Raw genomic sequence first — 24,987 nt, forward strand, 5'->3', positions numbered from 1 at the left:
AGGTGGGCATAGGATCCAGGCCTGTACAACAAGAGCATCCAAGCCACAAGTATTGTTCAGGCTAGGTATGTTATCCAGATACGTGGAGTAGAGTAATCCCAGGAGTTCAAGGAGCCTTCTGCCTGAACCAAGGGAGACTACTTTACAGCGGAGCAGTGGCTCTCTAAATGTAGTCCTCAAACCAGCAGTATCCTAATCAAATGAACACTTGTAAGATATGCAAATCCTCAGGCTCCACCACCCCAGACATATTGAAACAGAAACTCTGGGTGTGAGACCCAGCAATCTATCTGTGCTGTGTACATTTTTGCCAACATGACTTTATGCAGTGCTTACGATGTTATTACTCTCTTGCTGTATATTTTAATTGGCTCCTTTCTTCAAGGACTAATTCAAAAGCTCTCCCTTCCATGAAGTCATTCTTGATTGTGTTTTCGATTCATTATTTTCTTTGAATTTCATTTTTACTTTATGTGTACCACTTCCAAGAATTTAAAATGACTCAACTTGCATTGTTGTCATTTATGTGCCTATCTCATTTACCCCATTAGCTTAAAACTACTCACAGAACAAAAGAGAGGCTTATCCATAATTGTGTCTCCAAATGTATATGTGGATGAATGAATAAATAAATGAATGAATATCCAGAGTTTTAAAAAAATTAAGGTGGACAGATGAATTAGAAGAGCTAGAACTTTTCACTGAGGATTTCATCACTCAGCACTGAGGACTCAATGACGTAAAAATGTTAGTTATTCCCATATTTGTCCATGGAGTTAATGCAGTCCAAATAATCACAACAGGGGTGTGTGTGTGTGTGTGTGTGTGTGTGTGTGGACACTAACAAGTTTGTGTTCATTCTGAAAATCCATCAAGCTGTACATACATAATTTGTGTACTTTTGTGTGTGTGTATATTTCAGTATTTTTAAATCTGAAATATATATATTTCTGAGAGATATTTTTATTTCATTCACAATTTTCCTTATTAATACTTTTTTCTTCATACATAAGTACATGGCTTCAATTTTTTATAATCTTTATTGCAGCAGCTTTTAAATAAGGTGTGAAACATAGACTTTTTTAGTCCTCCTCTGAAATGAAATTAGGTGAGATATGCTTTTTGGCATATATGAATGGGAACAAAAGGAATTTTTAATATAAACATGTTCTAAAAAGGTCATTGACATGTTGAAAGCTCGAAAGACAGATGTTCCCATTTTATATAATACTCCTCCTATTTTTAAACCTGTTCATCCTCTAAGTTGTCAAATTTAACAATTAAGCATTTCATTCTGATCTTCTGGGAGAATTTTAGTCAAATAACCAAGATAATTCCAATTTATATATTAATTAGTCAAAATTTACCCAAGGTAAGAGCTGAGGTTACCGTGTGCTTAGACATTTAAATTAAATGATCAGGCTGGCTCAAGTCCTCATGGCTAGTTTCATATAATATCCAGTGCCCCAGGTAAGGTTTCAGTGAATTTTCTGAGGAATTGGGTTTTCACACTGATTTCCTGCTCCCTTTGGTTTAATCTCTTTACCATCTTGAGTGCTGTGACTGTTCTCTTTTATCTGGTCTGCGTTGTCCAATCTCTGTGTTAGCTGCATCCAAATAATGTGTTCATTTTATTTTTAATGATTAACTGTGATCTCCTGTTAAAATTTGTATTGAGCTATAAAATTATCTAAATCTGTCTTCTTACTATATTTCCTACAAAAGTATATTGGGGCTCCACCTGGATTAGTCAGATAATTAGATACCCTGAAATACAAAGGCCATTGTTAATACTTACTACATTTTCATTTCAACCCAGCATTTCTAAGGAGAACCAGTAATCACATGAGGCATATTCTCTAATTATACACTTTTCAAAATATCACATTCTACGTATCAGTTATGATTTGGAATAGAAATAACCATCACTTATGATGAGAAAAGAAAATTCCCTTCCCATTCAGTACCTCATAAAATTATCATGTTCGCAAAACTAGTGTATTTCTCAGAGTTAGGTATAATAATCTACTTTTAACTGTAATCTCATATAATTTGGACTCTTAATTGCATCTTAACATAATTCACTATAATGTAATATATCAATAATCTGGTTAAAATCTTATCCTAACAGCAAAGAAAAATTCATAAGAACACTCAGTTTAATGATTTATCTCCACATATGACTTCTTTCTAAAACCAAAGGTCTTTCAAGGTGGTCTTCTCCAGAAAGTGGAGAAGAACATCAAAACTTAACTACCTTCCTGAAACATGGAGTTTTCTACAAATGTTTTAATTTCCTGTTCTATGCGTTACAAATAGTTAAAAGAGAAAATATAGAAAACTTATTTAAAGTATGAAAGTAGGTAAAATAAGTTAAATGATCAAATGTTCTGGTTGATCTGTTTATTTTTTTAAAAGATTTATTTATTTATTTGAAAAAGAGAGAAAGAGTGCCGATTGGGGGGGAAGGGCAGAGGAAGAAGGAGAGAATCCCAAGCAGGCTCCACACCCAGTGCAGAGCCTGACATGGGACTCAATCTCACGACCCTAAGACCATGACCTGAGCTGAAACCAAGAGTCTGATGCTCCACAGACTGAGCCATCCAGGTGCCTCTCTAGTTGATCTGTTTATATTACAACTTTTCCAAACTTTCCATGTCTGAATTTCTTACCAATTGCATTTATTATAGATGTAGTTGGTAAATGCATGTTGAGGTATAGAAAAATATGAGAAAGCACTGCAGTTCCCAGAACAATCCATTCTAAACCTTAAGAATAAATATGACCATTTACTTGATTACTTTATAATCTGTCTAAACTTTAAGTGAGCCTTCTCAAGCAAGCACCTTAACAAACTACTCACACAGAGAACACTAAACAGAGTATCTCAAAACCATGCACTCACCTTTAGTTATCACTAGTGTTGAACACATTCAGATACATTCTACAAGATCTGGTGTTTGGGAAGCCCCACAGCAGCTAAAGAAGAAGAAATGTGCAGCTACAATTTATATACAAGGAACCCATTGCCACAGTAAACACTGACCTATTATATACCTTGTCCATCTCCATACAGTTGATTGATTTTTGTCATGTATTCGGTTGAATACTCATGAAAAAAGCAGCAGCAAAAGCAAGAGCCATAGCTTAATATTCTAAAACATGAGGATGTGGAAAGTTCGAATATAAAGGAATAGAAAATTATAGCAAAGAGTAGCAAATAAAAGAGCTGGTAGAGCTTTGTTGAAATGAAACAAAATAGGCTTTAAGGCACAATCTCTACTTAAAAGGGCCACATCATAATAGTATTTTTTGCCAATTTCCCAGAAATATGTAATAATTATAAATGTATTTGTACCTGATAATATGAATTTAAAATATAGAAGCTACTAATTTAATAGCTTTATAAATTTAATAGTTATTATTAGTTTAATAAAACTAAAAGGAGAGATAGACAAATCCACAATAACAGTGAAAGATTTTATTAAATAATTGCTAGACTATGTAAACACTTAATAAAAATATAGAAGTTTGAACAGTATATTTTTTAAATATATCTCCTGGCCATATGTAGAATGCTAGCTATCAAAAATAAAGTATAGCATTATTTTCAGGCACACATGCAAGAAGCATTTGCAATTATTGACTAAAAATAATGACCATATGGTAGACAATAAAGTAAGTCTTACAAAAATGCCAAGAGATTGAAATGATACAGACTTTTTCTAACCATAATTCATTATATTTGAAATCATAAGCAAAAACATATTAGAAAATGCCCATATTTTTTGAATATAAAAGTAGTTTTCTAAATAGCCTACCTATAAAAAAAATCATAGTAGAAAATAATAGTTTTGAAATAAGTGACAATAAAGTAACTACATACCAAAAGCTTTTTGATGTACTGAAGCAGGACTTAGAGGAACATTTACATTTTTAAATGCAAATACTAGGAAGGAAGAAAGGCTGTAACACTAATGTATTAAGCACCTATTCAATATATTATAGAATGGACAATAAAATAAAATGAAAAAGGAACGTAATAAGAACAGATATTAATAAGACATAAAATCAAGAAAATCAAGAGAGCAAAAGTTCTTAGAACATAATAAAATTGCTAAATCTCTGGCAAGACCTACAGAGAAAATTTTAAAAAGAGAGAGAGACAAGTCACTACTAGCCAATATAAGGACATCAGACGTACAAAAGATAATGAGAGAATGTTATAAACAATTATCTGCCAAATTTGAAGTGGACAAATCACTAGAAAAATACACCTTGCAAAGCTGAAATCAAAGAGAAAAGCTGAATAATCCTATAAATCCTTTAGTTATCATTCTACTATTTTGCTAACATTTCTCTTTAATTTTTTGTAACTATTTTGCATTTTTCAACCATACTTATAAGCAAAATATGTGTGTCTATAAACAGTTTATATAATTCTAAATTTAATGAAAAAAGAGTAAAGTCTAAAGAAACTCATGAAAAGAATGCAAATGATACCATACTCAACAAAAGGCACAATTTCATGGGACGCATGCTGTACGATATCTTTATTGCTACGAGTTTATAAACTGTGAGACGTCAAATGGAAAACTTGCCACAAAATGCATTAACTATAAAATTTTGTGTGGGTGGCTCTCATGTGATAGTGCCCATCTGTTCCTGAAGCAAAAGAAATCCTTCAGAAGCCTTTTAAATCATAAGAAAACTTTGCAAGAAAAATAGGGGTAGTAAATGAAACTCCTTGTAAAGTTGAGTTCTTATAACCTGATTTATCTAAACTCAAGTTATAAATCTACATATTTTATATAAGTACATAAGCAGGTAGAAGAGTACTTAAGTACAGTCAGTCTTTGCTATGTTTATGCAGGTAGTGGGGCTGCTGTATGCAGTTGCACAGAATGAAGAGGGGACAGAGGGAATTAAAGGGAAAAATAAAACTTTAAAAATAGCCGGCCATGTATGACATAACTAATTCATGTAAAATAATAAATATAAATAAGTTAACTTAAAAATAGAATTGGATATATGATAGTAATTTGAAGATTATGATTATGAATATATAAATTAAAAACCCAAATTATCAGTGTGTGTTTATAAGTTCTATAAGAGCAAGAACAAAGTTCTGAGGAGATAACAACTTACTAGCATTGGATTGATCAAAGATAGGAGATTGAAAGGGGGGATCAGATAGAAGATGATTAAACTGCAGGCACCTTTTTTTTTTAATATTGCATTTTTCTCAATACAAAAAAGTTCACATGTTAATTTAATCATGTCATATTATGTCATTTTTTCACATTAAATGTCTTATAATTAAAAAAAAACAAGATAGTCTTTAAAATCAAACTGAGTCAGGGGTGCCTAGGTGGCTCAGTCAGTTGCACGTTGGACTCTTGATTTTGGCTCAGGTCATATCTCAGGGTCATGGGATAGAGCCTCACCTGGGGCTCCGCAGTAGTGGGGAGTCTGCTTGAGGATTCTCTCCCTCTCCCAGTGCCCCACCTCTTGCTCATGCGTACTCTCTCTCTCTGTCTCTCTAATAAATAAGTAAATCTTTCAAAAAAATTCTAAAAAAATTAAAAAGTAATATCGAACCAAACTATAAATTTGAGTCATGGTTCTTCCACTTACTAGTGTTAATCCTTTGGCAAGTAACTAACATCTTTGGGTCTCAGTTTCCTCATCAGTAAAACGAACATAAGAACAGCAACTATGTTGGGACGTAGAGGAGTTAAAAGACATGGTATGTGAAAATCACATAAAATAGAGCATGACTCCTAGTAATCAATCACTGGTGGCTGGCAAATTTTATTCTCTCTGTATGGAGAAGAAAATCCTTGAAAGCCATTTAATCAATTGGGATTGTGGAAGCAACCATCATTCTGATCCTCAGAGCAGATTCTAATCAATTTAAGAAATAAAACAAAGATGGAAGCCCACAATATCCCATTTATCACAGATAAAACCAGGTTATATAATATCATGAAAGCCAAATAAGATCAACAAAGGAGACCACCCCCAGCCTGAACCTTGGAACATCCCACCACTAGACATTTTAAGTCTTCAGATTCAACACACTTATTTGGGTCAGTAATCTGAATGGAGAAAGAAACATTAACATGATGAAATCCCATGTACTGGACTTAGGGAGCTTAACCCATCTCACTGAGAACTGTGGACCAATTTTGGCACCCATCAGCTAACTCCACTCAACTACATAACTCCAGGGAAGGTGCCACCAGTGTGTTGAGGGAAAATCGATCCTCATGAAAACCAGAGTTGGGAAAAGGATATTCTCTTCTAACACTCTCCAGTAGTTTTTAAACATTGTATTAGAAAAACTCTTCTTAAAAAATTTAATCTCAAGGCAAATCTTAATACTTAAAACCACTTTATGTAAAAGTTAATCTTAAGGCAAATCTCAATAATAAAACTACTTAAGTAAAGGAACAAGGAGGAGAGGAGAACCTTATTTATTCTGGGTCACAAATCTCATTAATCAATGTTAATTAATCATAGTCCCTAGTTAATTTCTATTAAAATAATGCTTATACAGAAAAGGGGGGCAAAGTTTATAAAATACAAATAGCACTTATTTTTAATTATTGAATTTATTTAATATACTTGATTTCCTTTATTTTGCTTAAAATATATTAATCTTATTCTGGAAACTGCAGTGAAAGTACATTCCAATTAAAGTTAACAGACAACACTCTGGTTATTTTTATTACATCACTTATTCCCCTGTAATATTGGCTTTCCAGGCAGAAATTTTGTCATTTATTTTGGTGTAATATAACCCATAGTAGAAACTGCACTATTGGGTGCATATGGTTACAATCTTATGCATATGTGGAAAAATCATTTTTCTTTTATTCCATACAGCTAAAAATCATCCACTGACTTGAACTACAGGCTTTGAGGAAAAAAGAATATAGCTTCACTAAAGGAAAACTTAAAATAAATTTCAAAAATGGCCTGTTAAAAAAAGAAACTCTTCTTCTATTTAGTAATTTATAGATAAGCAAAATTTATCTGTAAAATTATTCAAACTCATACTCAGGATTCTATGATATATATCCAAATTTATGATGTTATCTTGGTTTCACCCTGAGAAAAGCATCCTATGAGCAAGAATGTCTTTGCAAGGCTGTAAAAATCGATTGTATAAAAATAACTATTTTATTTTTTTAAGATTTTATTTATTTATTTATTTGACAGAGATAGAGACAGCCAGCGAGAGAGGGAACACAAGCAGGGGGAGTGGGAGAGGAAGAAGCAGGCTCCCAGCGGAAGAGCCTGATGTGGGGCTCGATCCCAGAACTCCGGGATCACACCCTGAGCCAAAGGCAGACGCTTAACGACTGAGCCACCCAGGCGCCCCTAAAAATAACTATTTCTAGCAGCACCTGTTCCCAATATCAACAAGCCAGTGGTTAACAGGACATTGGAATTTTTCCCAACATATTATTCTTAGAATCACTATCTTGACAACATTGGCTTAAAAAAATCCCTGTAAAGTTGGCCATTGCCATATAGTGACTGTTTCAGCTCTTGTTGTAAGTAAAGTCATATATGTATGTGTGTGTATATGTGAGTATAAATATACATATATAGAGGGAGTGAGAAGGGGAAGAGGGAGATGTGGGTAACAAGGATGACCAAGAAAATTTGGTTCTTTTGGTATTTGGTATATTTTGAGGACAGCCCCGATAGACTGACCTATCGATTGTCATGTTGAAGCTGTCAGTGTGGTCATGGAAGGGAGAAGTGGGGCTTTAGCCAGGACCCACTATGTGATGCTCTAGGGTTTGGTCTTCAGTATGTATAAGGATGACAGAGAGGATGGGGAGATAGGTGTCTCACATTAGCATATACAAATGCACATATCTGGTGGACAGCACTCAAGCTATGTTTATATGATGGAATTTAATTATTTCATAAATAATCTATAGTAAAGGCCAAATGTGGCTAAATAGACTAGACATTAAAAAATAGATCATCTGTGTAGTTAAAGTGGTAATATTAAATTTTAGACTATTTAATTTGATCCCAATGAAATATTTGGGTACAATGGAATATATCATATTTATTGCTGAAAAAAATGAGTTTGGGATAAAATTATTTATAGTGGCTATATTTAAAGTGACGTGAATTGAAACCCAGAACGAATTACCTATGTTTAAAGGTTTGTACATTTTTTTTATATTACTTGAATTTCCCTAAAACATATTTAAATTATCATGTATATAACCTTTGATAAATGATGATTTTGTTATGTAGTTGCCTCTTGGCTGGTGGCAACTATTGTAGTCTGCACAGAATTAAAGGGAGTATCTGTAGGCCTATAACACTTCCTTCTAGAATATACTTTCAGCTTCATATAAATAAACACAGTGCAGTAATTTACCTTCTATACCCCTATGCTTCTCCATCTGAAGTTCTGAGAGCTTTCAGAAAAATACACATAACTTTCCAGTTTGTTGTCAACATGCATGCATTGCATTTAAGCTTAAATTTAAAGAATAGAGATACATGCTTAACTCTTCCTATAGAAGGAAGTGTTAATCTGCTCGTTCTAAAGAGTTCTCTGGTTTGTGCCCTCGACAGCAATTGGTTTTGCTGTGCACAGGAAGAAGAAAGGAATCTTCTCATTGTACTGAGCATATGTGAATAATTTCCCTATATCCTCAGGGTGAGAGACAGCAGGAGGTTATACTCCAGATACTTCCTGAAGAATTTGGCCTTTAGTTCTAATCAAATCTTTCCCCAGATGTAGCACTACGTTAAGGGATATACAGGATAATAAAGCTATTTTACTCTATAAGAATAGTTCAAATTCATTTCTGCTTAAAAAGTTTGAGGTAGATTTCCCTGGAAACCTCCCTCTTCTTGTTCCTCTCCGTAATTTTACAGCGGTCTGCTCCTCATTATACATATCCCTAAGAAATGTTTAGTCTTAGGAAAAATACTTAACATTTTTTCCAAGGTAACAGAGAAAGCTATAAGGAGACCTCACAATACTAACTGGGCAAAAAATCTGTCAATGTCAGTTGACTTGTGAAAGAAAATGCCTTCGATTAGTGGATCCTGAGCTATTGGAGGAGGTAGAGGAACAGGAACCAGACGCTGTTTAAGCTGTTGTTCCGAGAACACCTGCCCAATGAAGACGAACCCTAGAAACAATGTTCATTACATGATTGTTTTTTAAATCAGAAATGAGGGCGTATATGAATCTAAACACTTGGTTTCTATATGACGATGAAAACACAGAACTGCTCTGGAATCAAGCTAGAATTCACACCCTTTTTGTATCAGGTAGTATACTCCCGAGTACCAGCAGAGGCAGATGGAGCCTAGATTCTGCTCAAAAATACACAATCTGTTAAAAACTTTTTATAGTATAAAAAAAGGCTCTGTCTCACTCTTTAAAGCACCTTTCAAAATGCAAAGAAGAGGAAAGACAACACAAAGGATACTAATTAGTAAAGAAATTAGGACAAATTGAATATAAGGGTAAGAAAAGGAAAGAGACAGCCATGGGTGAATTTTAGTACACCGAGTTCATTCTGTAAATCCTTGCCATAAAATTGCAAGAAAGTGGACCACAAATCTGACTCTGACTATTTCAACAGTCAAAACAAACTGGGGAATACGGTCAGCTCTGTCGATCACAAATGCACACATAGTAAAAGGCATCATTCAGAAGAACACAAGTTGGCAAATGCATGCTCATCAGCAGGCTTATCGCTGGCGCTGTAAGGGTGCTCTTGAAGATCTGTGCTCTTGTCAGGAGAGAATCAGGAGAATCATAGAACCAAAGCTCTATGTGCATTACCTGCAGTCCGGTGGTCCTGAGAGAACAATCTCTCATTTGGTGTTATGGGGGCACTCAATCTCAGAGAAATGGCTGAGAGAAACTGCACCAAGTCCATATTATTATGGGGATGATATAAACTCCAAAGCTTGAGGAAATGATTATTCAGTAATCAATATTTCTCCTGAATAGTGTGCCTTGTAACTTGCGGTCATGTAATTTTTTTTTTTCTGAGTGAATAAACAGTTGCTCCGTATTACTTTCTTCTGCTGCTACACTGCTGTGGCCATGGTCAAAAGAGGCAACAAAATTAAATAAAATAAAAATTAATAAATTAAAAGAGAAAGTTAAATAATCAAAAAGGATACATGTTTTGAAGTAAATAAAATATGAAAAGAAAGGTAAATAGTAAGGTAGTGGACAAAGAAGTAACTGAATAGCTAGAACAATGGAGAATAAATATAACAAGATAAAGTTATGAAGAGTAAAAAGAATATAAATTTTCCATACAGAAGATTTAAAGTAAAGGTATAAAATAAAAGAAGTAAATAATCAAGAAATTCACAAGCTTTGATATTAAAAAAATAATATAAAAATATATAACATTCTTCGTGGTAATGAATTGAAAAAAATTTTAAATGCTGAACTACAAAGCAAGACTTGTTCTTAGTAAATATGGGAAAAATAGGCAATGAAAAAAGGAGGAGCAGGTGACAGGAGTCCCAGAAATATGCTGACTAAGGATGAAGAGTCCCAAGGCAGACAGGTCAGAAACTCTCTTCTTCTTTCATTGAGTTAGTCCACTGAGGGGACATGTAGACCAAATGGTCCTTCAGAAGTCGGCAGTTGTTAACCAAAGGGAGAAGGAGTTGCTTCTATTACGTCAGTGACTGGCAAATTTTAACTTATCATTCTTCAGTGAGCCCTAGCTATCAGTGAATTGTAATTTTTGCATTTGGGGAAAAAAATTAAGGAAATAAGGGAATTAATACTTTTCATCTTGAGATGTTACCTCAGTACAAATTATCTTTCCTTTTTTTTTTTTTCATTTGCTTATATCATGTCTTCACAACTCTAATGTTCTTGAGTTGTGGACACACTCACTGATTGCTTAGTTGATTTTTTCAAGAACCACATCAGGCAATAGTTGGATTTTGATTTGAATCCATGTGACTATCAGAAAGAAGTTTTCATCCTTTTTACTTTTCATAAATTTAATGAGAAGAGATGGCTATGAAAGGCCTCAGAAATATGAACTGATTTAGGACATATAAAAGTAAACACTCCTGGGGCGCCTGGGTGGCACAGCGGTTAAGCGTCTGCCTTCGGCTCAGGGCGTGATCCCGGCGTTATGGTGTCGAGCCCCACATCAGGCTCCTCCGCTATGAGCCTGCTTCTTCCTCTCCCACTCCCCCTGCTTGTGTTTCCTCTCTCGCTGGCTGTCTCTATCTCTGTCGAATAAATAAATAAAATCTTTAAAAAAAAAGTAAACACTCCTATTAGGTAGCAAATTTAGGAAACTCATCAATCCCTATTTTGCAGTAAAATATGTATATATTAAGAAAATTTTAGAGACATTTCCTGAGTAGTAGATGTGATGATGTGATGGTACCAGATATCTTTTTACTTCTTAATTCTAACAAATAATTCTGCATATATTAAATCTATTGTGATACAGATACATGAGAAGTACTTTTGCATGCATATAAACTATTTGCATGTATATAAAATGAAGAACAGATAAATAAGATTATATAAAATTTGTGCTGGTGTTAGAATGTGAAGACAAGCTAGGAATTTTGAGAGCTTTTCTTCAGGTACTGTGTGGATAGAGTGTTTATCTTTGTTAACCACCATACCTCTAACTAATAAGTTTACTGAATGATCTATGTATATGTTCTTGCCCTTGTTCAAACAAACAGGCTAGAGCTTGTGGTAACACGATGACCTTACAAGTACAAAATACACACTCCTCAGGCATATTTGAGACATTAACTGTGATAAGCAGAGAGCTCAGCCTTGTGTAATCTGTCAACAAACTAATAAATTACTTTGGTCAAGGGAGAAGGAACTTCCTCCCCATAACCATCTGCACAGGGGAATAGGTTAGTAATTAGGATTCCAACAAAACTGAAGCTTTTGACAAGATAAGCAAAGGTTTAATACTTAAAGTTAAGGTCTAATCCTTTTAGGAACTGATTAACACACACTTAACTTTTTTTGGCATTCTATCTGTAAATATTAAGAGATTACTAAGAAATATGATCAAGCAACAGGAATGTCCATTTAGAGCCCTACCCTGAATTCAATATAAAGTCCTGTTTCCACTGACGTCAAAAGGAGTGCTCTTTCTCTAACGGAACCACACTCAGGTGCTTTCTTGATTATTAAATAAAACCCAAATTTACTTAACTCTCTCGCAAAGGATTAGTTATTTAAGCCCTTTAGTGTATATTTTGGCCATAAAACTGGAGTCAGGAGACCTGGATTCCTATCTTAGTTCTTATACTTAAGAGCTATTTCACTTTTGGTAGTACCTCTTTCCTCAAGAGCACCCAAAACACCTTACCACAGCAGCTTGTTGGACAAGCTGACTAAAAAGGAAGGCAAACAGCTACCATTTGGTTGGGAATGAAACAAAATGTAGAAATTTAAAGCCTTGCCCTAGCTTCTATTTGTTGTCTTCAGAATGACTGCTAGATTCTCACACTGCTCTGTTATGTCTCCCTGTGTCCATGAGTCTTCAGATTCAGTTCACTTGCAGGGATATACTGGATTCTAAAGGTACGTCTACTGGTTGTTCTCTTCCTACTTTCACTGGAGAAGCAGTAGGCTGGAGATTCAGCTTAGGTCCCTATACAACCTAACACTAGCATTGCTCTAGAAATGGAGTACTAAGCACCAACCGATGATAGAAATGATCTTCGTTGCCTTTGGGCTAGAGCATTGCCCAAATAACTCCTAAATATTCACCACTATTAGGGGATATAACAGCTTGCGCTTCTCGTAAGTAGTACTGTTGCCTAAATCACGAGTGAATACGCCATTTGCTACATTCCTAAGGCAGCCTCTTCATTTAGGCCAGTTTTTCAGCAGATGTATTACCCCAAATGTGCAATTATTCTAGTCCATATTCTCTAATCTGAATTTATCATCTATGTTATTCAATCTACTCACTCTGCATTACGTTAGGCATTGTGCTACACTTCTTATATATAATTTTGGTTTTATTAATCACAGATGAGGAAACTGAAAATCAATGGGGGTAAGGAACTTTTCGAATTTCTCAAACTAGTAGTGAATAGAATTTGATTGAAAGCCATTTCTATCCTGCTTGAAATTCAGTTCTCTCTCAACATTCAGCATGCTGTATAATAACTCAACATCCTGTAATGAATACTGTAGCTGAAGTTCCAAAATGTAAAGGAAGGAAAGAAGGAGTGACTAATTTTTTGTCTCGTAAACAAATTTTTGCTAAGTGCTATCTAATGGGCAAATACTCCCTTATAGCCTGGAAACATAACGATGAGCAAGGTAGATACAGCCATGCCTCCCTGGAAGGACATAACTTCTATCAGCTCTTCTCAAGTATTTCTCAGTGTTTCTCAAAGTCTGCCTTGTCACCGAAGCATTCCAGACACTAAAGCAAGCTCCTTTTTGCAGGGGCGCACAGGCCCTTCGATGGCATCTGTGTGCTTCTACCCATCTCTTCTACCCAGCAACAAACTTTATTTCTGTCTTTCTAGGTTTGTATTAGAGGAACAAGTCTGTAAAGCCCAGAATTTGTCACCTGTAATTGCCCTGTTAGCTGTCCTTTGTTCTATTTTTTTTTTTTCCTTTGCTCTGTTCCAAGGAAGATCTAGGGTCAAAGATGTCTGTATCTTCAGAAAAATTCTCCCTCAAAATCCAACTATAGAGGGTCAGTTGTTATCTCCTAAAAGTATTTTAAAGTCAGGTAAACTCACGATGACAAAATCCCTGATACCTCTTCAAATATTCTTATTTAATATCCTAATATCCATTCCTAACCCCCCAGCGCTAAACATACATAAAAAATTTCCAAGACCCCCCCCCCCACATCCTCAAGTTTCCAAATAATACCTAAATTTAAGGGTGACCCGGGTATATGGTTGTATACAAAATTTTCCGATTGGTTTGTGATTCTATTATTGAATCTTTTATTAATTGTTATCTTTTATATAATTGTTATCCTGCTCATTCCTGGACCACTTTTGTTCCAGGGGCTCTAAACAAATTAAATCAGTACAGTTTCTGTATCCAATCTCAAGAGAACTTCCTCCCACTTAAAGTTTGAGATTTGGGCCCGAATTGCAGGCAATCTGCATCCCTTTTTAGTCTTTCATTGTTTATTTTAAATCTCAGAATGTCATCTCATAAAATGATGAGGCATTATTATATATTACAAACTGTACTTATAGAATATTAATTTAGTAAAATACTGCTTGTTTACATTTATCATGCAATAGTACCAAAGTTTTTTTTTTTTATTTAGCTTATGAAACATCGACAACATTGAAAAAAGCTAAGATACATGCTTCTACATATCCTTGTAATTAATTTTCCTTTTAACAGCTGAGGTCAAATTCCAAACATTACTTTTGTATATTTTTCCCTCTTGAGTAGAGATTTAAATCACTGCTTGACTTTATTTGCTCTTCATCATTAGATATTGTCCTTAACAAAGGCACCTTGCCTCACAAGCTTACAGATACAATCATTTAACTTGTAACAGAAATTGATATCTGGGACATGTCAACTAAAAATCTTAGTTATTTCCGAAAGTTGCAGGTGCTATGAACTGCAGCCAACTGGGATTCATCTTCCAAATGACACTGAGTGTGACAAAAGCTTGCAAGAATTACTTCCAAAAATGTTTAAAAATTAGAATATGACAAAGGATATATTTACCAAGTACAACTGAAGTTAAAATATCATGAACTTATTTTTAACCCTAAACAACGTAAAATTCCCAAAACCATTTGTGCTCATCTGTATTGTTTCCGATAATTATCTTGGCAGGAAGAGAATTTGGAATGAAAATATTTGAAATCTGGAATTAATCAGGCAGCTTACCCATCTAAGTTCTGACCATCTAGATAAAGATTTTCAAGCAAAGTTATTCATATTAACTGGTCAAATTCCAACTAGCTCCAGCTATCAAATAAGATATTATTTTCTTTTTAGCCTTACACAAAACATTAAGTATAAATATTTTATCTCAATTCCAGTATTGCCTGCACGTGTACCAAATGTCTAAATCAGAATAAATATTAACAAAATTGTGTGGAATGTTTAAAACCTCAGTATGCTCTGTTCTTTGCCAATCATAAGAAATTGCTACACTGTTTATAATTTATTCTATGTCTGAAACACAAACATTTATATATAGTTTCTTTACCAAATAGGGCTTGCCTATAAAGATTATATACTGGGATAACTTTATTTGGAGAAAATATGATAAGGGCCTGTTCTATTTTAGTACTTCCTAATCTATCCTTGATTTTTATTCAGCCATGAGAAGTTTACATAAAAGACAGGAATAAGCAACAAAGCTTTAAAATTATAAGCTACAGAGTAATCTAAGTCTAAATTTAAAGATTAATAATATAACTATGATCATGAATTCAGCCATCTTAACTTAAAATCTTTTAGGACCAAATACAAGCATAGGATATTGAATTTATTTAAACACTGTAACTCCCATTTTCTTTATATAAATTTCCAAATATTTTAGGATATTTATACAAACGAATTTGAAACCATAGGTGATGACCAATCAGGTTGCAATGAGGACTCAAGTTAAACTAATGATTTTATTTGCTTTTGCTTTTTTAAACTTTTTATTTAGAAATAATTGTAGACTACAGAAAGTTGCAAAGAGTACCAAAGAGTTCCCAAAAATCCTTTACCAGCTTTTCCAAATGTTAACAAACTATATAACCATAGTACAATTATAAAAATTAAGGAATTAATGTCGATACAATACTATTAACTAATCTAGACACCTTACTCAAACTTACCAATTGTCCCACTATTTTTTTTTTTTTTTACTGTTCTGATTCTAATCCAGGAACTGTGGTTGCATTTAATTTACATATCTCCTTGAGTCTGAGTCATACATTTTTTGGCAAGAGAAACACAAATTAGTTGCACCCTTCTCAGTGCATCATATCAAGTACATGATGACTACATCTCATATTAGTGATACTAACTTTGATAACTTTGTTAAGGTGGTGTGTGCCAAGTTTTTGCCCCATAAAATTATTATTTTCCACTTTTAATAAGCATCTTATGGGGAGATAGTTTGAAATTTTGCAAATATCCCATTTCTCATAATACTTTCCCAACTAATTTTATTTTTTTTTAAAGATTTTATTTATTTATTTGACAGAGAGATAGACAGCCAGCAAGAGAGGGAACATAAGCAGGGGGAGTGGAAGAGGAAGAAGCAAGCTCATAGCGGAGGAGCCTGATGTGGGGCTCCATCCCATAACTCCAGGATCACGCCCTGAGCAGAAGGCAGACGCTTAACCGCTGTGCCACCCAGGCGCCCCTTTCCCTACTAATTTTAGCATACAATGATGATACTTGACTAGAGCAGTTACTAGTGTGTCTGCAAAATGATAATTTTCTATTTCTATGAATCTTTCTCTGTATATTCAAATTGTAGTATAAGGAAAAGTTATCCCTTTTATCTTAAAATATAGCTATTCATCTATCATCTATCTATCATCTATCTATCACCTATCTATCTACCCACCTACCTTATTTATTGTTTATTTATTATGTTAGTGCAAACTCACAGATACTTACTGTAAAACAGTACTATTATTATTATTTTGTGGCTAAAAATGTCCCAGATGTGGGCACTGGTAGCTTTTTAGAGTTGGCTTCTGAGTTCTTTTGACATGGCATTTTTTTTTTTAACAGCTTCTTTCTTTCTGCAGTCATATGATTGATGTTCCAAGTTCATCTTACATTTTCCCTGACTCAGACCTGGGGGCATCAGTTTCCTTTGTTGGAAAATGATATTTATAAATGAATTTCTGAGCACTAGATTTGCTCACTGCTATTTGGGTGTGATTCCTTTTAGAATATGCTGCACTAGGAAAGAAACATATGTATGCACACATATTCACATACATCTGTATTGATATCTAACTATCTGCGCATATTTAAAATTTTTAAAGATTTATTTATTTATTGGAGAGAGAGAGGCAGAGAGAGAGAGGCAGAGGGAGAAGCAGACTTCCCGCTGAGCAGGGAGGCCACTGCTGGGCTAGATCCCAGGACCCTGAGATCATGACCTGAGCAGAAGGTAGACACTTAACCAGCTAAGCCACCCAGGTGATGTAGTTTTGGAATATAGGTAAGGTTTAGTGGGGTGGAGTCCAGAGCTGAGAATCAAGAAAGAATTCTTGAGATGTCTTTGGTGCAAAATGGTGGTTTATTAAAGCATGGGGACAGGACCCCTGGGCAGAAAGAGCTGCTGCCCTGGGTTGTGAGGGGTGGCTGATTATTATATACTATGGGGTTGGCGGAAGTAAGGAAAAGGGGAGGTTTCCAAAGGACTTTCATATGCTGAAGAGGACCTACAAAGATACCAGAGGCCTTGCCATTGTCAAGATAAGGTTGCTTACGCTGTAATAAGGCATTAACATTATAAGATAGTTGGGAACTTTCTGGAGGAACATTACACTCTGCCCCTTCAATTATCTGTCAATGGGCTGCAGGTTACAAGGGCATTTAAATGTATCTACATTTCCTTCTGGAAGCTAGGTTATTGATAGAAATGGTTTGTTCTTGTAGATTGCTAAGATTGCTAAGACATTTGTAAACTGAGGGAGACTCAGGTCTTGCAGGATTGTGATCTCTGTAAGTTAATTATTTGTTTTTCCTTTAGGGCAGCCAGCAGTGCCTGAGGAATGTCACATATATCCCATGGGGGGAGGGGGAGGGTGTCAGCTTCTGCTTTGTCCTCAGCTTGCTTTCTATTCCCTCATCACAGGCACCCCTTTAAATTTTTTTTAAACATGATTTCATATTAGTATTTTTTATTCCAATAGAACACAAGATTCATCCTGGCCTTATCCTTTTTCTTATTTGCGTTGCCTGACCCAGACAGTTAGAAACCTCACCCTCATCATCTGCCATGTATTTGCCAGTGTAAGTGAAGGGGAGAAACCTGACCTTGTTTAACGTCCCTTTATCCTCCCCGTTTATAATTGTCTTAATAGTTCCCCTATATTCATTTAGAGCCATATCAAATAGTGTCATAATTTTTGCTTCAACAATGAAATATAATTTAGGAAACTCAAGAGAAGGCAAATGTATTTATGCAAATTTTTGCTCTTTGCATTATTCTTACTTCCCTCTCAATGTTCCAAGATTCCATCTTTTGTCACTTCCTGTTTACGTGTAACCTGCTGTACTCATTCTTTTACATCTGCTGATAACAAATTTTCTTTGCCTCTGAAGAATGCCTTGGTTTTTCCTTAGTTTCTGAAGATTTTCTGAAGATCTGTCCTTAAGCATTCTTTTCTTTCAACACTTAAAAACTGTTGAATCACTTCTTTTTGGCCTTCTTGGTTGCTGATGAGAAGACCACTGTCATTCAAATTGTTTTTTCTTTATAGGTAAGGTGACTTTTCAATCTCACTGCTTTCAGTGGGTTTTTGTTTTTGTTGTTGTTGTTTTTGTTTTCCCTTTCTCTTTGGCTCTCAGAAATTTGACTATTATGTTTCTGGTGTGGGTTTGTTTGGGTTTAATCCTGTCTGGAATCACTAGACTTTTTGAGTATGTACATTTATGTCTTTTGACAAATTTGGAAAGTTTTCTACCATTTTATTTAGAGGACTATTTCTGCTGCTTTCTCTTTCTCCTCTTCTGGGAATCCAATGACATAAATGTTAGATCTTTTGTTATAGTCTCACAGCTCAGTGAGGCGCTGTTCAACTTCTTTTCTCAGTCTGCTTCTCTGTTGTACAGATTGGGTCATTTCTGTTATTCTGTCTTCAAGTTCACTGGTTCTTAACTTTGTCTCCTCCATTCTACTATTGATTCCTTTTATGATTTTTTTAGTAGTAGTATTTTGATTATTGTATTTTTATTTCTAAAATTTTCGTTTTACACTTCTTTATGTCAGCCATTGTTTTTGCTTAGACTTTCAATCATTTCATCTATTTCATGTGTTTGTTATTGCATACTGAAGCATTTTAGGACAATTATTTGCCATCCAATGAGTGTCTTTTATCATTCTGTTTGAGATCTTCCTGATTCTTAATACGATGGGTGATTTTCAATTAAATCAGACATTTGGAGTATTATTTTATAAGTTTCTGGATATTATCTAGCCTTCTATTTTAGATTTTTCTTTTGACACCGCTCCATCAGGGAACGGAGGGAGGAAGCCTTCTTACTGGGTTAGAAGTCTAGTTCCTCAATAGGTCTTCATTGACACCTGAGCTGATGAGGGACCCCTCGTTACATGGGGTATAAGTGACAATTCTAGTTCCCAATAGGTCTCCACTGATACTTCTTAGGCTTCGTGGAGAAGCTCCTCATTACTGCTTTCACCACGGCTTCCAGTGATACCACAGAGGGTGTGGCTTCTTCATTTCTGTGGTGGTAAAAGTCCTGACTCACCGCTAGGCCTCCTCTGACAACACCTGAGCAGGTACAGGGAAGGGTGCTTTGTTGCTCCCAGATAGGAGCAGAAGTTCACCCTTTCAGGAGTATTTTAGAGTTTATCTTATGTAAATCTGTACATTTCTTATTTTGTTTGTCCTAAAATCCTATTCTTATTTCTTGTTAATATAAATGGAGTTTTCCTTACGATTGTGTCATCGAACTGGTTACATTTGTATGTATGGAGGCCATTGATTTGTATATGTTAATTTTATATCCTGCTACCTTATTGAGAACTGTGGGCATTCTTCCCCTGTTTTTTATTTAGGGGCAATGTCTGTATGGATTACCCATTAAGTAAGAAAGTGACTTTAGAACTAAAGCATATGTATTCTATCATGTTAAGAAAGTCTCTGGAAACACCTATTTTCTTGAATCTTTTTTGTAAATCAGGAATCAGTGTTGAATTTCTTGCAGACTTTTAGCGTCTAAGAATTTTTATATACTTTATTATTATGTGAGATATTAATGGAAATACTAATATTGAACCAATCTTGAATTTCTGGAAATTTCTGGAACATATTCAACCTTGTCATAGTGTATGATTTTCTTGATGTGACTTTGAATTCTGTTTGCTAATATTGCGCTTAGTATTTTGTATCAATATTAGTAATATTGGTCTGCAGCATTCCTTGTAATATCTTTGTCAGATTTAGTTATCAATATTATATTTGCTTTACAAAAATTATTAGAAAGTGTTCACTCATTCTCATATGTCTAGAACAGTTTATAGAGCATTCAGCTGGCCAGATTTCAGGGTCAAATAGCCTAGAGTCATTGATGTAAAAATAATCAGGTTGATGTAAATCCCAGCAGAGAAACTGGGACCAGTAGAATCTTATAGAATCCTGACAAACCAGAATTAACGGTTTTCCAGGAAGAGAGAAATTTCAAGCTTATCTGACTGAAACACTGAGGAAAACACTATATGAGCACTTGTTTGAACTAAGGCCTCTGAATGATGCAGATTCACAATAACATGGCAGTTTATATCTTCTTGGATTACTGTACATTTATACCAACCAATTTGCATTAAAGAACACAATCTGATTAGATAAGACTCTGAGAAAAGTAAAAAAACAGCTGCTTCTTTTCTCTTTTATACAAAGTTAAGGCCACATCCTCTGTACATATTATGGGTAACAACAGGAACTCTGTTCCTGTATTCACTTAGAATTATTGGACATAATTCCAAAGATACAAAACAAAGATAATAACCAAATAAGCCCTCATTCTCAAATGCCTGGTGACTTCATGGATCATATCTAGCACACTGACAGTGGGGTTTGCTAACTTCCCAGAACATTGGTTTCATCATGCATAAACTGGGAAAACTAACAACCTGTTTTAAATATGATATATGAGATCATTTGGGTGAAAGTAGTTAATACTTAGCTGAGAGCATGTGTTCACTATGTTGTAGTAGATTCTCCTTTAGTGTTAGAGGTTCTACTTGAACCAAAAATAATTAAAAGTCAAATAACTTGAGAAGAATATTTGTAATATAATTCAAAAATGTTTAATATGTTTATTATATGAAACATTGATATAAATTAATTTAAAATTTTGGAAGACTACATAAAGAAGTTATGACCCAAGACTCCCTCTTAGGTTAGGTACAAACACTTGTCTCCTTTCATTTCCGTCAGAAAAGGCATTTACTTCATAAGAAGATCAAAAGAGAGGGGATATGGAGTCAGTCACCATTTATAGCCGTAGGTGGGGACAGGGGTAGTGATTAAAAATAGAGAATCTCTATATGAATATATAGTCTCCAGCCCCTTTCCCCTTTGGGATCTCTGAGTGCTTATAAGTCAAGCTTTTATCTTCCCTTGACCAAGCCTCAAGTAGGAAATTAGAGGGAGTTCTTTGGAAGAATCTGGCCCCAGAAAAATGACACAGATACCAATATGTGTGGATTTTATAATAAAAAAGCCACATCCCCATTTGCTCGTTCTACTCTGTAAACATGTAGACTCTCTGTTGAAATGCTTTGTCCCGGTCCAAACAAATCTCCAATTAACATTTTAGCATCTCATTCTTAAAAGTGAATGGATGCACAGGAATTAATGGACCTGCAAGTACATGAAAGACAGATACCAATGCTAATAAACAAGGGGGGGAGTGGGAATTAGAGGAAATAGAAGCAGTTCTGGGAGCAAAAGAAAATAACAAACAAACAAAAACTGTTATTAATATTCTTAGGAAAGGGGTGCCTGGGTGGCTTAGTCAGTTAAGCATCTGCCTTTGGCTCAGGTCATGATCCCAGAATCCTGCTTCTCCCTCTCCTCCCTGCTCAGGGGTGCTCTCTGTTGCAATCTCTGTCTCTCTTACTCTCAAATTAATAAGTAAAATGTTAAAAAAAAAATTCTTGGGGCACCTGGGTGGCTCAGTTGGTTGGATGTCTGCCTTCAGCTCAGGTCATGATCTCAGAATCCTGGGATGGAGTCCTGCATCTAGCTCCTTGCTCAGCAGGAAGCCTGCTTCTCCCTCCCCCTCTCCCTACAGCTCTGTCTGCTAGTGCTTGCTCCCTTTCTCTCTCTCTCTCTCTCTGTCAAATAAATAAATAAAATCTTTAAAAAAAATTCTGAGGAAAATGAAAATTTTGAGTTGCATGAAAAAAATATACAATAGAAAATCAAAGAACAAGGAAAAATAAATTAAAAAAAAAACTAGAATAGCTAAAAGATTGTCAAAGAATTATATCAGGTAATATGATAAAAAAAATGTAAAATAGAAGAGAAAGTATAAGAAAATTAGAGACTCAACACAGGACATCCAAAACTGAACTACTAGGAAATTCAGACATAAGAGACAGAAAAAAAGTAAACAAAAATGGGAAATTGTCAAAAAAACTTATGAAGGGAAGTTTCCAAAACTGAGAGCATCATTTTCAAATTTAAAGGGCCCACTAAATGCTGAGAATAGCTACATAAAGGCAAATGATCATGAAATTATAGAACCTCAAGGCAAAAGAACAGATCCTAAAGGCTCCCCAAAAGGAAAACACAGGGGTGCTTGGGCGGCTCAGTCAGTTGAGTGTCCGACTCCTGGTTTTGGCTCAAGTCATAATCTCACAGTGGTGAAATCGAGCTGCTTGTGAGGCTCTGCACTTAGCATGGAGTCTGCTTCAGATTCTCCCTCTGCCTGTTCCCTGCTCACACTCACATGCTCTCTCCCTCTCTCTAAAATAAATAAGTAAAATCTTTGACAAAAAGGAAAGAAGAACAGTTTATATAGAAAAGACTAGATTGAGCATGATGTTAGATTTCTCAGTAACAATTAGCTGGCAAGTGAAAACAAAGCAACATCCTCAACATTCTGAGGAAAAACAGCCTCTAAGCTCAGCGTCAGTACTCCATCACACAATCAGTTACAAGTATAGATCAAGTTAATACAGGTCACCTTAACAAAAATCATCTCCCTTGCACTCTTCTAAAGAAAGCTAATAGAAGATATTCTTCCAAGAGAAGTGTGCCAAGAAAGCAGTCATGGCTTTTAGGAAATAGATCCAATCAAAGAAGGGGATAGTGATTTATAGTAAAGAAAGCCTCAAGTTGAGAATGGTGCAGACATGCTTAGAGAGACCAGTTTAGATCAGAATAGCAGACAGGAGAACTCAACAAAGATCTCTTAAGAAATATGAACTAAATAATTGCCTGTTGTAGAACTTAATTGTACTGGTGTGAATAAATATTGATTAAACTAAAATCATTTCATGACATATTGAAGGAATTAATATTGGGTTATATGTCGGGGGAAATGTAAGGTAAAAGTAAGCTAAATATACAACTTCCATAATAGGAATTCAGTAGATAACGTGTAAAGCAAGCACCCGGAATGTAGAGATTTTAATATATCATTTAGATGCATAGAGGTAGACCCTAAAAGAAATAGCTAAAATAACATAATGGACTTTGGAGTGGCTGGATTCAGGATATTCAGGGGGAAGGTAAGCGGCTGCTATTGTTCATTCTAAGATTTATTGAATTATTTTAATATTAGAACTAGGCACATATTAATCAGATAAAATAAAATTTCAATTTCAAAATAATTTACAAGAGAAAAATGTTTTGGGTTTTTTTTTTTTTTTAAGATTTTATTTATTTATTTGACAGAGAGAGAGACAGCCAGCGAGAGAGGGAACACAAGCAGGGGGAGTGGGAGAAGAAGAAGCAGGCTCATAGTGGAGGAGCCTGACGTGGGGCTTGATCCCGTAACGCCGGGATCACGCCCTGAGCCGAAGGCAGACGCTTAACCGCTGTGCCACCCAGGTGCCCCAAGAGAAAAATGTTTTAATAAAAAACAAGAGAAGAGAACATAAAGAAAATTAAAAGCTGAAAGTAAATAACAAATATGCAATTACAAAATTGTCAGCTCTGGGGGTGCCTGGGTGGCTCAGTCGGTTAAGCGTTCAACTCTTGATTTCAGCTCAGGTCATGATCTCAGGGTTATGAGATGGAGCCCCACATCAGGCTTTGCACTGGATGTGGGTGGAGCCTGCCTAAGATTCTCTCTTTCCCTCTGCCCCCCCAGATTCCCACTCGCTTTTGTGCATTCTCGCTCTCAAAAAAAAAAAAAAATCAGCTCTGTTAATGATTATCATATGCTTTTGAAAACAACAAAAATAGTTTTGACTATTAACCGGTATACATTTCCTCCTTTGGTTTCTTTTTTTCTGTTGCTAATCTAATTTTTGCATTCAGGGCTTCTATTTTCACCAAGCATATATAGGGTGATTACCTTGGCATTTCTCACAAGTTTGAATTGCCATTGTAGACTTCTGACATTTCAGGTTTACTCATGCCCTTGGAGGTTTGCAATCCAAAGTGTAAGTTTACGTCCTACTGTTTAAGTTGTAGAGAGAGGAGACGAGATGAATTATATAAAGGCTTATCTGCACATCTGTTTGTACAACTCTAAATGTGTAACTGTGGTTTTTAGCGGATGTTGGATGGGAAGGAGAAAGAGCTAAGTCCTCTTCTTTCCAGTTTTTTTTGCAAAACATGTGCCTAGACATGCATGAATTCATTTATATACACTTACATATAGATATAATTGTGTATAATAAATTGTACACATAATAAATGCTTAATTATACTAATATATATATATATATATATATATATATATATATATATTTTGTCCAATGACCACCCCCTTCTTTTGTCAACTTGATTCTTGTTCTTTCTCTCCTATTCTTTTCCACTGACATCCTCACACACCCCCATCCATGAAATCTGTATTAACAACTTAGTAGATATCATTCTCTATTTTCGCCTATACCTATGCAACATTATACAAGAATATATAAGGCAATATACATATCCTTATATGTATATACACACATGTAAGGGAAGTTTCATCATTGATTTATAAAAATGATACTAACTGTACATGCTTTTCTTTATTTTCTTTCCTCGCTTATTATTAAATCATGGAAATAGTCTTAAGTT

Source organism: Ursus americanus, chromosome 10, assembly GCF_024610735.1.
Source record: "Ursus americanus isolate L20-20 chromosome 10, mUrsAme1.1.p, whole genome shotgun sequence".
Lineage (NCBI taxonomy): Eukaryota > Metazoa > Chordata > Mammalia > Carnivora > Ursidae > Ursus > Ursus americanus.